This window comes from Triturus cristatus, chromosome 3_2 (genome assembly GCF_964204655.1).
Source record: "Triturus cristatus chromosome 3_2, aTriCri1.1, whole genome shotgun sequence".
NCBI lineage: Eukaryota > Metazoa > Chordata > Amphibia > Caudata > Salamandridae > Triturus > Triturus cristatus.
In genome coordinates, this window is record NC_140584.1 from 564,811,369 (window position 1) to 564,828,013 (window position 16,645).

Sequence of the window (16,645 nt, forward strand, 5' to 3'; positions counted from 1 at the left end):
CATTGTACTGCGGGTTACGATCGACCAAACTGTGACGATCCTCTCTCCTCCTCAACTCAGGGGATTGATCCCTATCATCTCTACGTCTGCTGTAAACATAGTCAGTTCTCCCCCTTTCTCTTTCCCCCTCTCTCTCCCTGTCTCTCTCTCGACGGGGGGGACACATCACGTGCAGAACGTCGATCATCACGACGAACAGAGCGCCCACGGCGGTCGTCATCACCGCTACCGTCAGAACCACCACGATCACACTCAGTGGTCCGAACACGCCGGGCACCCTCCTTACGATCCAAGCCACGTTTGCGAAACAACTCCCACAAACGAGCGGTAGTCTCACCATCAATATCCTCCCTCCGCACACCATCAGCCAGAAGACCAGAAAAAATATCACGTCTAGTAAGTGTATTTTCACCAGGAGTACGAGTGTCAGGCCGGGACTGCCGTTCAGGTTTAAACCACTCACCCAACTCACCGAGTTGGCGCACCGATTCCAAAACCGTAGATAATACGTTACCAGTCTGATTAATCAATAAAGTCATCATGACCTGCTTATAAGCAACAGGGGAAGATCGAATGATACGGTTCCGCACAGAAGATGTCAATGAACCATCAAGCAACCTGTCAGCAGTACCCAGAAAAATCGCCGTTTTCATCACCTCCTCTTTGAGACGTTGAGCAGCATCACGCAAAGTATACCACGGCTTGTCATTCACAGGCCAGTCAGATTCAGTAGGATATTTTAGATCACAACCCTCAGTCGCCAATTGGAGTAAAGAAATCTGACCAACACCATTATAGTTACGAAAATGATCCTGCACAGTAGAATCCAAACTCAAGGAACAGAACTTTAAACAATCGCCAGTATCCAACATAATACCAGCAGCGCCCAGTTCATAAAGGCGCACCATCCATGTGAGCAAGGACTCACCAGCTCGCTGCCGAAATCGCTGCAAAATATCACTAATTTCCTGCTGAGTAAAGTCTTCTAAACAGTCCAAAGAAATACCCTGCGGAGCATTGGGAGACTGCTGCAACTTCCGACGGAAAACTGGATGCGCAGAAACCGCGGGACGATCATCACAAGGAGCCCGATCAGTACTCGTAGAGGGACAATCAGTGTAAGAAGCATTGATCCCACTCGAAGAACGAGCGTAATCACGGGGTGCACCATCAAAGGTGCGAGAAGCAGACTTACAATCATGGCGGGAGCGAGAAGACTCGCGCTTGGCAGACTCCTCACCCGAGGAACAAGAATCCGTCGAGTTCCAGATATTACCATCCCATTCATCAGGATTCCAATCCAGCCCAGCTGTCGCCACGACCAGACGCACCTTTCGCGTCGAAACCCGACCGCGCCTGTTCTTGTATTTATAACGAGCAATTCGCACAGCCGCCCGTTCGGCAATTGTTTGGTAAGTCTCAAGTTTATCAGCAAGCAACTTATTTTGACACCGCAACAAAGTATGAGAATTCTGAATCTCAACAAAGTGCGCTTCCACATCTTTAAGAGATATCTGTAACTTCAACAATCTCTCATGCAGAATCCTGTATGCAGACAAAAGAATCCAACCTCTGCGCCCCAAAATGGGAATCTCCTCACCCTTCGATACGGGTGCCTTCTGCAAACAAGCAATCACATCAGCCGGCTCTGCCAGCTCCAAAGAAGAATTCCAATTCTCACTCAAACCAGTGGAATCAGCCCACTCACGGGCCAAAGCTTCATAAGGCGTTGAATCCCATCCGGGAATATCAACGGGCAACTTAAAAGTAGATTTAGACCTTCTCGAAAACATCGTGAAAAAGGAAAAAGAAGAAAAGAAGAGAAAGAAAAGAAGGAAAAAAAAAAAAACTATACACACAAATATACAAAAATAAAATGCAAACAAAACCACGCACGCGCCGAAAGCAAACACAAGACAACCACAACGCACACAGGTTTCGTAAACGGTTCGTGACGCCAAATGTTCTGCTTGGGTTTTCGGAACCCGCTCAGCAGAGCCTCTCTAACCCAAACCAGAACGTTACCCCCTCCCTAGGGCCTATTTACACCTAAATAACCACATATATGTACCACCTAAGGACAGGGAATTCCTACTATATATACCAAGACCTACAAGTCACAGCCTCGCGGTCCCAAATGGACCCAGGACTTCCTGCCCAGACGGCAGCCACAGACTTCCTGCCCAGACGGCAGTCACAGCCTCGCAGTCCCAAATGGACCCAGGACTTCCTGCCCAGATGGCAGCCACAGCCTCGCGGTCCCAAATGGACCCAGGACTTCCTGCCCAGACGGCAGCCACAGCCTCGCGGTCCCAAACGGACCCAGGACTTCCTGCCCAGACGGCAGCCACAGCCTCGCGGTCCCAAACGGACCCAGGACTTCCTGCCCAGACGGCAGCCACAGCCTCGCGGTCCCAAACGGACCCAGGACTTCCTGCCCAGATGGCAGCTTTAGACAAGTCACAGCCTCGCGGTCCCAAACGGACCCAGGACTTCCTGCCCAGACGGCAGCCACAGACTTCCTGCCCAGACGGCAGTCACAGCCTCGCGGTCCCAAATGGACCCAGGACTTCCTGCCCAGACGGCAGCCTTAGCACGAGTTCATCCTATAATTACCACGACATCAGTGTTACTATATATCAGATCACACAAAGACAGCTAGTTGAGCACAACTTGTTCCCCAGTTCGAAGGGCTCCTTTCTCCCTTATTCAGTTACCACCTACCTGATCAGGATTAACATCTGTTCATGTTAAGTCACAGCTGACTAGAAGAATAGGTTACCCTCTTACACAAGAACACGTAGCACATATTGCTTTACTACAAACTGAATACTTTATTTAGTTATTACATGCACACTCACGGAATACATATCACATAACCTGCAAAGAAAAGTGAAAGATTAAGTTGTACACTCTAATAGTAAGGGGTTGACATCACCTTGGTCGTATGTAGCCTGCACTCAATGGTCATCTAGGTTCCCTTCTCGTCTGCGCCTCGGCTTCGCCTGGAAGTCACACCTCCGCAATCACGGGTTTACTCCCGTCTCCCTCTCCGAGTCACTGGGACCTCTTCCTCATCGGCTACTCTCTTCTCTTTGGAATATCTATCTCTCGGTTTTTCTCCACCTCCAAGTTTGTCATCTGTCTTCCCTGGAATAAGTAGCAGCTTTACTACTAACGGCCAGGTGCCGCCCATGGACAAGAAGCAAGTGCCAGTATCTGCCTCAAACTTTTACTAATATAGACGTGCATTTCCTCATGGAAAATTGCAGCCCGTAACCTGCCGCCCACCAAATTCTTGTACCTCCCCGTGCCAAGGACACGTTCCCAGCCGGCCGGCCTGATGTAGTGTCTTCGGCATGAAGAAAAATACAATCCTTCGATAAGGGCCGGCCTGAACCGGTTCTCTCCAAGCGAATAACACCTCCTAACTAAAACACTGCCTATGACCTAGAAACATCCCGAGCTGCCAGAGCAGGAGGAAAGATGGAGTCTCTCCCGTTTAAGGCCTACCAGGCCTGAATTCAGCACGGCTCCATGAAATACCCTCACTACAGAACAGATTACCCCTAATGCTAACGAATCTATCCCCTAGGATATATATATGCAAACCCTGATCTATGGGGAAGAACACAGGATCATGTCGAAGTGCCTAATAAATAGGCTCTATACACTACTCTAACCCTTAGACTTGAATGGAAAGAGACTGAAGTCACCTAAATCACCCTTCAACACAATAAGACCGGAAAGATCGAGCAGTACACTATGGAGCGGCTCCGTCCTAATCAGTCACGGCCTCGGGCAGATGATTCTCTTCAGTGGCGATGAACGCGGGCAATGTAGACCCCAGCAGGTCTCTGGCTGTGCACCGACTCGCACACAGCGTGTTTTAGAGGCGATGTGAAAAGCGAAGCACTCTTCAGTGAATGCGAGCCTCAGGACAGATACCTGCTGTGCGCCGACACGCGCACCGAGTCGTAGAGGCGGTCTGTGGGGGCAATTGGATGCAGGCAGAGCAGCCTTCGCGAAAGACACCAGCGAGGCTCAAGTTGAACCTCGCTATGTCGCAGGGCTGCCCTGGGGAGATCGAGGCAGTTTTCAGACATGCAGGCTTCAAGATAGGCGCACGCTGGGCGCATGGTACCGATGATCTTTTAAAACCTTTTATCCCTGGGTTTCAGAAACAGGAGGCCAGCTCTCCTCAGGCCCTTGGAGACTTTTGGACACAGCACACAGCAAAGTCCCTTCTTCAAGCAGGTGGGGGACACAGCACACAGCAAAGTCCCTTTGTCCTCTTCCTCAGTAGAAACAGCAAACTGCAGGTCAGCCCCAGAACACACAGCAAGGGCAGTCTTCCTCAGTCTCTTCAGCTGATCTTCTTGTGCAGAGATTCCTCTTGATTGCAGAAGTAGTCTAATTTTACAGGGGTTTTAGGTCTTATATTTAAACCCCAAACGTCTTTGTTCTTACATGTGTGAGGGGTCCAGGACCCAGTCCAAACCAGTTCTAGGTGCCCTCTGCCAGGGCATGTCTTCTTTCTATGTGAGGGGAGGCCAGGGCCATCAGACACACCACAGGAGGTGGAGCCGGCATTGTGGAAGGCAGGCACAGCCCTATTCAGGTCCAGGTGCAACTCCTCCCACTACTCTAGATGCAGATAGGTCTATTCAGCCTAGTGCTGACTCACCCAGCCTCCTGTAGCCACCCCCAGCCCCTGTCACTCACAAACCAGACAGTCAGTCCACAAACAGGCAGAGGCACACAGAAAGGTTGAACAAGAAAATAGTCACTTTCTAGAAGTGCTATTTTCAAACACAGAATTTAAAAACCATCCTTCCTAAAATATTTGTTATTACATTCTGAGTTCAGGGATACCAGACTTCATATGTCGATCTTGCCGCTATGGGAAGATATGCAGGTAAACATGTTACACAGCATTCCCCATTCTATCCTATGGGCAAGATTAACAAAAACCTCACCCGCAAGCTACAGAACATCCAAAACGCTGCCGCAAGACTGGTCCTCAACCTGCCAAGACACTGCCACATCTCCCAGCACCTGCAAACACTCCACTGGATTCCCATTGAAGCTAGAGTCACCTTCAAGATGCTAACCCACACTCACAAGGCCCTCCACGACACTGGACCAGAATACCTGAACAGCCGACTCAAATTCCACGCACCCCAAAGGACCCTACGATCAGCCCAGCTCTCCTACACAGTGGCCCCCGCACCAGAAAGACCAGATCGGGAGGCCGCTCATTCTCCTTCCTCGCGGCCAGAGCCTGGAACGACCTTCCACTCCACCTCAGACAGATAACAGCGCTCTCCATCTTTGCAAACATCCTCAAAATCTGGCTCTTCGACAGACCCCCCTCCTTGATGGACTGGAACCTGCGAACCCCTCCCCCCACTCCCCCAGCTCCTTGAGACCCTTACGGGTGAGTAGTCGCGCTTAACAAACACCTGATTTGATTTGATTTGATTTGATTTGCCTTTCAATAGTGAAAAATTCAAATGGCTGTATTTCACTATCAGGACGTTACCCATACTAGTACATGTCCTACCTTTTACATATACTGCACCCTGCCTAGGGGGGTACCTTGGGCCTAACATAGGGGTGTCTAATGTGTATGAACAGGGAAGGGTCAGGCATGGCAAGTGTGCACACTGGCCAGGACAACATGGCAGTTAGCAACTGCCCACAGGCACTGCGATGGCAGGACTGAGACACCATTTTAGGGCTACTCCTGTGGGTGGCACAATCAGTGCTGCAGGCCCACTAGTAGCATTTGAATCACCAGCCCTGGCACACTAAGTGCAATTTACTAGGGACCTACTGGTAAAACAAATATGCCAATCATGGATAACCAATCACATTTACAATTTACAGGGAGAGCATATGCACTTTAGCACTGATCACCAGTGGTAAAGTGTCCAGAGTCCTATTGCCACCAACCACAGTTCAGGAAAAACAAAGGAGGAAGAAGCAAAAAGTTTGGGGATAACCCTGCAAAAATGGCCATTTCCAACAATTCCCCTTTTTACTGTACTTACGGTTTTCACATACAAACCATGTTGTCTCCGTCTCCTTCCACCAGCTCTACCCCTGCAGCCGTAGACCTAAAAAATGATAAGACATACACAGAGCAGCTCAGGTGAACCTTAACAAATATAAGGGACGATACAAGGAAGGAGCGGATTCCCACAGACGTACAGAGCCTGGATATAGCCAAGGGGAAGAGGTGTGGCTATCCACAAGGAATCTTGTGCTGAAGGGGTTTTGCAAATTCAAACCCTGGTATATAGGTCCATACAGAATATTGAAAGTAGTGAACCCCGTCGCTATGAAACTAGAGGTTCCGGCCTCTTTGAAGATACACCCGGTATTCCACGTCTCCCTTCTGAAACCAGTGGTACCTGGTATGCGTCTCCCTACAATCCCAGCCCCAGTGATGGGAGATGGCAATCCTGAATATGAGGTTGGGGCTATCATCGATTCACGTAGAGTGAGACGCAGGCTTCAGTATTTTGTACATTGGAAAGGATATGGTATTGAGGAACAACCTGGGAACCAGCTAGTCAAGTACACGCTCCTCGGTTGGTGCGTTTGTTTCACAGGCGTTATCATGATAAACCAAGACCTGTTGGGGGGACATAGGGAGGGTGTACTGTCGCGACTGCCGGTGACGCGCATGCGCAATAAACCAGAGAGGTTAAAGCGCAGCCGTCCCTGAGTGACAGTGCTTCGCATTCCAGTCTAGTGGTGCGCCTTACCTTCTGGCTTGCTCTGGCTCTTCCAGGACGTCGGGATTCGGGTTTCCTCACCGCAGTCCTCCTTTGTTGGACGCCGCCTCCTCCTGGACCTCTCGCAGCGTCTCCAGTATTCTTCGCGCCACCGCCTCCTCCCAGACCTCTCGCAGCATCTCCAGTATTCCTCGTGCTGCCGCCTCCTCCGGACCTCTCCCTGCATTTGGCGTGCAGCCAATTCCCCAGACCTCTGTCTGTGTTTCAGTTTCTGGTGCGCCATCATTACCACCAGTCCTCCATCCTCTTCAGTTGTGCTGACCTGTAAAACGAAAAAAAACCAGGGAAAACAAAGCTATTTACTGCTGCATAAGGTAACAGTGCAAAACGCTGTCATATATTATTAATTAATTATTCCCTGCATACTTATCTAACCTGGTGTTCATGTGGCTGTGAGCATCCATTCCTTCTCTGATATTTTTGTTTAGTGACCTGTGATTAAAAAGAAAAGGACATTAGAAAAATTGCCTGAATTCTAAGGTTGTGGTTACAGTATTTTCAACACTCTATTTTTCTTTTCGTCAGAAGTCTGGTGAATAGGTAGGTGTAGACAAGAGTCTTCTCATACATGTATTCTTTCCGTAGTACCTTTTCCCTAACCAATAGTACAATATTTTTTCCCCCAGAACCAGACACATTCCTGACAACAGTACTCATTTGAAGGACTATGAAGAAAGGAACTTTAGGTATGCGGAACACCCCTTAGAGAGTTAGAAACATCCCGAGCTGCCAGAGCAGGAGGAAAGATGGAGTCTCTCCCGTTTAAGGCCTACCAGGCCTGAATTCAGCACGGCTCCATGAAATACCCTCACTACAGAACAGATTACCCCTAATGCTAACGAATCTATCCCCTAGGATATATATATGCAAACCCTGATCTATGGGGAAGAACACAGGATCATGTCGAAGTGCCTAATAAATAGGCTCTATACACTACTCTAACCCTTAGACTTGAATGGAAAGGGACTGAAGTCACCTAAATCACCCTTCAACACAATAAGACCGGAAAGATCGAGCAGTACACTATGGAGCGGCTCCGTCCTAATCAGTCACGGCCTCGGGCAGATGATTCTCTTCAGTGGCGATGAACGCGGGCAATGTAGACCCCAGCAGGTCTCTGGCTGTGCACCGACTCGCACACAGCGTGTTTTAGAGGCGATGTGAAAAGCGAAGCACTCTTCAGTGAATGCGAGCCTCAGGACAGATACCTGCTGTGCGCCGACACGCGCACCGAGTCGTAGAGGCGGTCTGTGGGGGCAATTGGATGCAGGCAGAGCAGCCTTCGCGAAAGACACCAGCGAGGATCAAGTTGAACCTCGCTATGTCGCAGGGCTGCCCTGGGGAGATTGAGGCAGTTTTCAGACATGCAGGCTTCAAGATAGGCGCACGCTGGGCGCATGGTACCGATGATCTTTTGAAACCTTTTATCCCTGGGTTTCAGAAACAGGAGGCCAGCTCTCCTCAGGCCCTTGGAGACTTTTGGACACAGCACACAGCAAAGTCCCTTCTTCAAGCAGGTGGGGGACACAGCACACAGCAAAGTCCCTTTGTCCTCTTCCTCAGTAGAAACAGCAAACTGCAGGTCAGCCCCAGAACACACAGCAAGGGCAGTCTTCCTCAGTCTCTTCAGCTGATCTTCTTGTGCAGAGATTCCTCTTGATTGCAGAAGTAGTCTAATTTTACAGGGGTTTTAGGTCTTATATTTAAACCCCAAACGTCTTTGTTCTTACATGTGTGAGGGGTCCAGGACCCAGTCCAAACCAGTTCTAGGTGCCCTCTGCCAGGGCATGTCTTCTTTCTATGTGAGGGGAGGCCAGGGCCATCAGACACACCACAGGAGGTGGAGCCGGCATTGTGGAAGGCAGGCACAGCCCTATTCAGGTCCAGGTGCAACTCCTCCCACCACTCTAGATGCAGATAGGTCTATTCAGCCTAGTGCTGACTCACCCAGCCTCCTGTAGCCACCCCCAGCCCCTGTCACTCACAAACCAGACAGTCAGTCCACAAACAGGCAGAGGCACACAGAAAGGTTGAACAAGAAAATAGTCACTTTCTAGAAGTGCTATTTTCAAACACAGAATTTAAAAACCATCCTTCCTAAAATATTTGTTATTACATTCTGAGTTCAGGGATACCAGACTTCATATGTCTATCTTGCCGCTATGGGAAGATATGCAGGTAAACATGTTACACAGCATTCCCCATTCTATCCTATGGGCAAGATTAACAAAAACCTCACCCGCAAGCTACAGAACATCCAAAACGCTGCCGCAAGACTGGTCCTCAACCTGCCAAGACACTGCCACATCTCCCAGCACCTGCAAACACTCCACTGGATTCCCATTGAAGCTAGAGTCACCTTCAAGATGCTAACCCACACTCACAAGGCCCTCCACGACACTGGACCAGAATACCTGAACAGCCGACTCAAATTCCACGCACCCCAAAGGACCCTACGATCAGCCCAGCTCTCCTACACAGTGGCCCCCGCACCAGAAAGACCAGATCGGGAGGCCGCTCATTCTCCTTCCTCGCGGCCAGAGCCTGGAACGACCTTCCACTCCACCTCAGACAGATAACAGCGCTCTCCATCTTTGCAAACATCCTCAAAATCTGGCTCTTCGACAGACCCCCCTCCTTGATGGACTGGAACCTGCGAACCCCTCCCCCCACTCCCCCAGCTCCTTGAGACCCTTACGGGTGAGTAGTCGCGCTTAACAAACACCTGATTTGATTTGATTTGATTTGATTTGCCTTTCAATAGTGAAAAATTCAAATGGCTGTATTTCACTATCAGGACGTTACCCATACTAGTACATGTCCTACCTTTTACATATACTGCACCCTGCCTAGGGGGGTACCTTGGGCCTAACATAGGGGTGTCTAATGTGTATGAACAGGGAAGGGTCAGGCATGGCAAGTGTGCACACTGGCCAGGACAACATGGCAGTTAGCAACTGCCCACAGGCACTGCGATGGCAGGACTGAGACACCATTTTAGGGCTACTCCTGTGGGTGGCACAATCAGTGCTGCAGGCCCACTAGTAGCATTTGAATCACCAGCCCTGGCACACTAAGTGCAATTTACTAGGGACCTACTGGTAAAACAAATATGCCAATCATGGATAACCAATCACATTTACAATTTACAGGGAGAGCATATGCACTTTAGCACTGATCACCAGTGGTAAAGTGTCCAGAGTCCTATTGCCACCAACCACAGTTCAGGAAAAACAAAGGAGGAAGAAGCAAAAAGTTTGGGGATAACCCTGCAAAAATGGCCATTTCCAACAATTCCCCTTTTTACTGTACTTACGGTTTTCACATACAAACCATGTTGTCTCCGTCTCCTTCCACCAGCTCTACCCCTGCAGCCGTAGACCTAAAAAATGATAAGACATACACAGAGCAGCTCAGGTGAACCTTAACAAATATAAGGGACGATACAAGGAAGGAGCGGATTCCCACAGACGTACAGAGCCTGGATATAGCCAAGGGGAAGAGGTGTGGCTATCCACAAGGAATCTTGTGCTGAAGGGGTTTTGCAAATTCAAACCCTGGTATATAGGTCCATACAGAATATTGAAAGTAGTGAACCCCGTCGCTATGAAACTAGAGGTTCCGGCCTCTTTGAAGATACACCCGGTATTCCACGTCTCCCTTCTGAAACCAGTGGTACCTGGTATGCGTCTCCCTACAATCCCAGCCCCAGTGATGGGAGATGGCAATCCTGAATATGAGGTTGGGGCTATCATCGATTCACGTAGAGTGAGACGCAGGCTTCAGTATTTTGTACATTGGAAAGGATATGGTATTGAGGAACAACCTGGGAACCAGCTAGTCAAGTACACGCTCCTCGGTTGGTGCGTTTGTTTCACAGGCGTTATCATGATAAACCAAGACCTGTTGGGGGGACATAGGGAGGGTGTACTGTCGCGACTGCCGGTGACGCGCATGCGCAATAAACCAGAGAGGTTAAAGCGCAGCCGTCCCTGAGTGACAGTGCTTCGCATTCCAGTCTAGTGGTGCGCCTTACCTTCTGGCTTGCTCTGGCTCTTCCAGGACGTCGGGATTCGGGTTTCCTCACCGCAGTCCTCCTTTGTTGGACGCCGCCTCCTCCTGGACCTCTCGCAGTGTCTCCAGTATTCTTCGCGCCACCGCCTCCTCCCAGACCTCTCGCAGCATCTCCAGTATTCTTCGTGCTGCCGCCTCCTCCGGACCTCTCCCTGCATTTGGCGTGCAGCCAATTCCCCAGACCTCTGTCTGTGTTTCAGTTTCTGGTGCGCCATCATTACCACCAGTCCTCCATCCTCTTCAGTTGTGCTGACCTGTAAAACGAAAAAAAAAACAGGGAAAACAAAGCTATTTACTGCTGCATAAGGTAACAGTGCAAAACGCTGTCATATATTATTAATTAATTATTCCCTGCATACTTATCTAACCTGGTGTTCATGTGGCTGTGAGCATCCATTCCTTCTCTGATATTTTTGTTTAGTGACCTGTGATTAAAAAGAAAAGGACATTAGAAAAATTGCCTGAATTCTAAGGTTGTGGTTACAGTATTTTCAACACTCTATTTTTCTTTTCGTCAGAAGTCTGGTGAATAGGTAGGTGTAGACAAGAGTCTTCTCATACATGTATTCTTTCCGTAGTACCTTTTCCCTAACCAATAGTACAATATTTTTTCCCCCAGAACCAGACACATTCCTGACAACAGTACTCATTTGAAGGACTATGAAGAAAGGAACTTTAGGTATGCGGAACACCCCTTAGAGAGTTTAATACAGTAAGATACCCTACTACTTACTTACCAGTTTTTTGTTCTTCTCTCCTATCTGCAGATTTTGTGCCTTGTCCTTGCTTGGTCCTATCACAGTCTGGAGTTCAGCGTGTTACCCTAATTCTTCCTTGTTTTGTTTCCCTTCTTCCCTGGGTTATCATTTTCACTTTGACTTTGTTGGGTGCAATAGGTGGATCCATCTTCATTTCCATGACGTTCCTGCGGAAAAAATAGGTGAGACCCTATATAAAGTAATCTTGATCACGGTGTCAGAGGCACTCATTTTGTGTGGTGGGTCAGATAACAAGGCAATTGGCAAGCGTCAGTTGTGTGGCACCATGTTAAAGAATACTCTGGGACGCTGGAGATAGATTTGTAGGCAGTTTATTGCCGGACACAGCAGGAGTACAACTCAACGCCAGCTCACCAAACTTCCAACTGGCATTCGTGGAACATGAGGATAGAACCAGAATACACACAAGTATTCTGGAAGGTAGGAACAATGTGGTGATTACAGATAAACTATTTACAACACATCTTCTTCCTTTGGGAAGGAAACATAAAAGAAGAAACTAAGAAAGCACAAGAAATAGAACAAATAGTTTAGAAAAATTATTCACAACCATAATCATTAAGGTAAACAGGTGGTCTACGATACCTTGCAATTCTGTTATTGGTAGACAGGGAAATACTCTGTGTAATGGAAGGATCGGAAGTAGTGATGCTAGAATGACAAACATTGTTAGAATCAGAGGCATCACCTCCGCCGGAACAACTTCTGCTAGCTGAGGAGGAAGGTAAGGTATTGTCTTCCATGGTGGACAACATGTAACCACTGTTGGTATTGTTGCAATAAGAGTAAGGAGATTCTTGTGGGAGATCTTCCTTACTGATGGAAGATTTCTTCTGGTATAGAGCCACTCTCCTAAGGTTCCATTTTTCACCATTGGTTAGAACGATGTAGTGGGGAAATACTTCACTTACACAAAAAGGACCTTGGGACAAACCTTTAGAAATCCTACCAGGTTTTACTTTAACATAGTCACCTTCTGAAATGTGCGAAGTAGAGGTAATATTGGTACGGTGATGGGTAGCGAGTCTAACTCATCACTATTAGAGATAACATTTTTGATCCACGAAGTGGTGAGCTTGGTACCAGGAAGTCTGCCACGCATAAGTTCAAAAGGGGATTTCTCGTTAGAACCATGTACAGTAGTGCGGTAGGCACTGACCATGTCTTGGACTATATCATGAGCAAAAGTACCATTGGAACAAGCCAACTGAATTGTACCTTTGAAAAGTCTGTTGACTCTCTCACATAGGCCGTTACCTTGTGGATTATATAGAGATGTTCGATGATGCGTGATACCACATCTAGAGAGAAAAGAACACATATCATGGGAGACAAGTTGTGTGCCATTGTCTGTGATTAAGACACTAGGATATCCTTGTGAGCCATTTGCAGAATACATCAATAGAAACAATTGCAAAACGTTGATACAAGGGTAGTTCTTCCATGGGTCCAATAAAATCAAGACAAATACTGTGCCAGGGAATATTGGGGTTAGTCAAATGACCCATGGAGAAACCAATGGCAACTTTAAGTCTCTTCTCTTCTTCTTTACAAGTTGGACACTTTCTATCCATGAAGACACCTGTGAGTCTATCCCAGGCCACCTAAGATTGGCTTTCAGCCTGTGTTGGGTCAGTGTCTGTCCCAGGTGGTCCTCATGAGCAATATTGAGTAATTTGGATCTTAAGTCAGAAGGGGGAATGAACTTGTCACCACGCATGAGAATATTGGCACCATACGTTGATAATTCATCAAGTACTTGAAGATATGGACGAGTAGAAATGTGTACACTTCTTTCATGTTTGGAACCAGTTTTAACAAGACGGATAACTTCTTGGAGTACATGGTCATTGGCCATGGCTTTGCACCAGTCATCTTGCGTGAAGCTGCCTTCACAAACTGCTAAAACATCATGGACCCATGCAACAGCTTCTTTGTCAATTTCCAAGCCGAGAGAAACATCATCAATGTCTTCGCAATTGATTGATAATCTGGATAAACAATCTGCTTGGAAATTGCGCCAACCTTGGACATGGGAGATCTCATATTGATACTCTTGGCGTTTGGCTGCTAGCCTGGCTAACCTGGGGGAACCCTTACTCACACAGCCTGGAGACAAGATGCGGATTAAGGGTTTGTGGTCCGTCTTAAGAAAGAATTTAGTACCCCATAAATATGTCTGGAAGTATTGAATGCCCCAAGCAGCCGCTAGTGCTTCTTTCTCAATAACAGAATAATTTTATTCAGAAGACGTGAGAGTGCGAGAGGCAAAAGCAATTGCTCGCTCACCCTCAGTGTATTTTTGCAGAAGCACGGCACCTAATCCAGTTGCACTAGCGTCGACCATGATAATCGAGGTGCGCTTAGTGTCAAAAGGAGCTAGAATATTAGCTTCACAAATTTCTTTTTTGATCTGATTGAAGCATGAATCTTTGTCTTTGTCTCACATAAATTTAACACCTTTCTTGAGTAAGAGCCTTAGTTGTACAGTTTTATCTGAGAAAATTTTTACGAATTTTGAGTAATATTCTATCAAACTCATGAATGATCTAAGTTGGTCTTTATCAGTGGGACGTGGAGCAGAGCGAATGACTTCCAAGAGATTTTTCTTGGGCTTGACTCCTAAAGCAGATATCTCATAACCAAGATACTCTATTTGTTGTACAAGAAAAGAACACTTCTCCTTACGTAAAGTAAGTCCAGCATTCATGATTCTGTGCAGAACATCCTTGAGTACAAGATTATGATCAGCTATAGAGTCGCCAAACACAAGCATATCGTCCTGGAAAAACACAACATTGTGCAGGCCTTTAAACATTTCTGTGACCATATGTTGGAACACGCTGGCTGCTGAAATTAAGCCAAAAGGAAGTCGTGTAAGCTGAAAGATGCCCTCAATAGTTATAAATGCAGTGAGGTGCTTAGAGTCATCATGAAGTCTGATTTGAAGGTAAGCGCTTTTTAAATCTAATTTTGAAAAAAACTTGGCGCCCTGTAGAGTGGATACTAGTTCTCCAATATTCGGTAAAGGAAAAGTATCTGCAACTACACATTTATTAAGTGATCTTAAATCAACACAGAATCTCATTTTTCCGTCCGATTTCTTTGTGATAACAACCGGAGATACCCATGGGGATGCTTCTACCGGCTCTATCACCCCATTTTGTAGCATTTCATTAAACAATGACTTTACATCAAGTCAAATTGATAGAGGGATTCTCCTTAGTTTGTGTTGAATGCGTACGCTATTTTCCTTAAGTTTAATGAAGTGTGAATACCCTCTCAATTCGCCATAATCATCTTTAAAGGCAGCATTGAATTCATGTAGTATATCATCTATGGAATGATCTTCGATAACCATAACCTGAGTGGGTGCTCTTGGATTAATGATGATATGGAGATCATATTGCTGAACCCAACCTAGCATAGGAGGACCATCAACAGAGACATAGATTTTACCAAAAGTAGACCTATTTTTAAAAGGGATGTCTGATTCAAGATAACCCAAAATATCGATGGTTTCACCCTGAAAACCTCTAGGAGAAATGTCACTTTTACATAGAGTCTTATTACTCCATTGTCCATCCATAAAGGATTGAGGAATGATGGTATATCTGGAGCCTGTGTTAACCATAAGAGATACTTCACGACCGTCAATTGTGAAGAGGGCTTTAGGTCTGTTTTGTCTCTTGTCGTCTTCTTCCACAATATCAATATCATCAATTACTAGTAGCTTGTCTCTCTCTTGTTCGATGTCATCATGAACAACTCCGATTTTTGGTCGATTTTTAGTTCTACACATTTTCGAGAAATGTCCCAGTCGACCACATTTGAAACATTCTTTGTTAGAAGCAAAGCAGAATCTTGCATCTGATGTGCGATTGTTACTGCCACAACGTGCACAAAACTTGTTTGGAAGAGGATTCTTCCTGTTGGATGGTCTGATTTTGTTCTTTACAACAGCGTCAGATTCTTCATTGGGTAACTCGTTTTCCCCACCAGGACATTTCTCAGAGACTTCTGAAATATCTTGCTGAGAAATATTTTTCTTTTGTGTCTCTATTACCTTCATACAACTTTCAGATTCTTCAATTACTTTTGCTAGATCGATGGCTACGGTCAAGGAGGGATTCTTTGCGGCCCATAACCTCTCTTGGATCTTTTTGTTGTTGCACTGCACTGTTAGTTGATCTCTAATAAGTTCGTCATTCATGGCTCCAAATTTGCACTTGACCGATAGTTCTCTAAGATGAGCAACAAAATCGTCTATTGATTCATCGCTCTTCTGACGATGAGTATAGAATTTGTACCTATTGATAACTAGGTTTTCTTCTTTGGAAAATCGCACTTCTAATCTGCAGATAGCTTCCTTATATTCATCAGGCATGGGCTGGCCGTTAGCTTGTAAAGCTTGAGGCAAGAATCTTAACACCCGTTGTACTTCTTTGCCTAAAGTGCTAAGTAGAATTGCTTTTTTCTGTTTTCCTGAGAATTCCTGACCGTCCAAAGCTTCTAGGTAATTATCGAAAATGATAAACCAATCTTCCCATGGTATTGGGGGATTGCCTGGTTCAGGTAAAAATGGTGGTGGAAGGGTGACGTTCACTTGTTGTGACATAGTTGGGGCTTTTAATTGTAAGTGTTAAAAGTAAGAGCTGTTTTGTTTTAAATTGTACACAACACAATAATAAAAACACTAAGATTGAATAAGAAACAAAATGTCACAACATAATCACGGATGTGCATGCCATCGTAGGACAAGCACAATAATATATGCTTAGCAATGCAGAATGACAAGAGCTTTCAATGGGCGATGTGCGTATTAATACTGAAAAAGTGCACTCTTGTAAATACGTTAAAACGAGGAGTGACGAGAGTCAGCTAGATATGTGTGCGTATCACCGTCGTTAGAAAATAATTGGTGAAATAATCCGGTGTGCGTATCACCGCATACACGTGAAGTGATATGCTCAGTTGTGAAGTGAA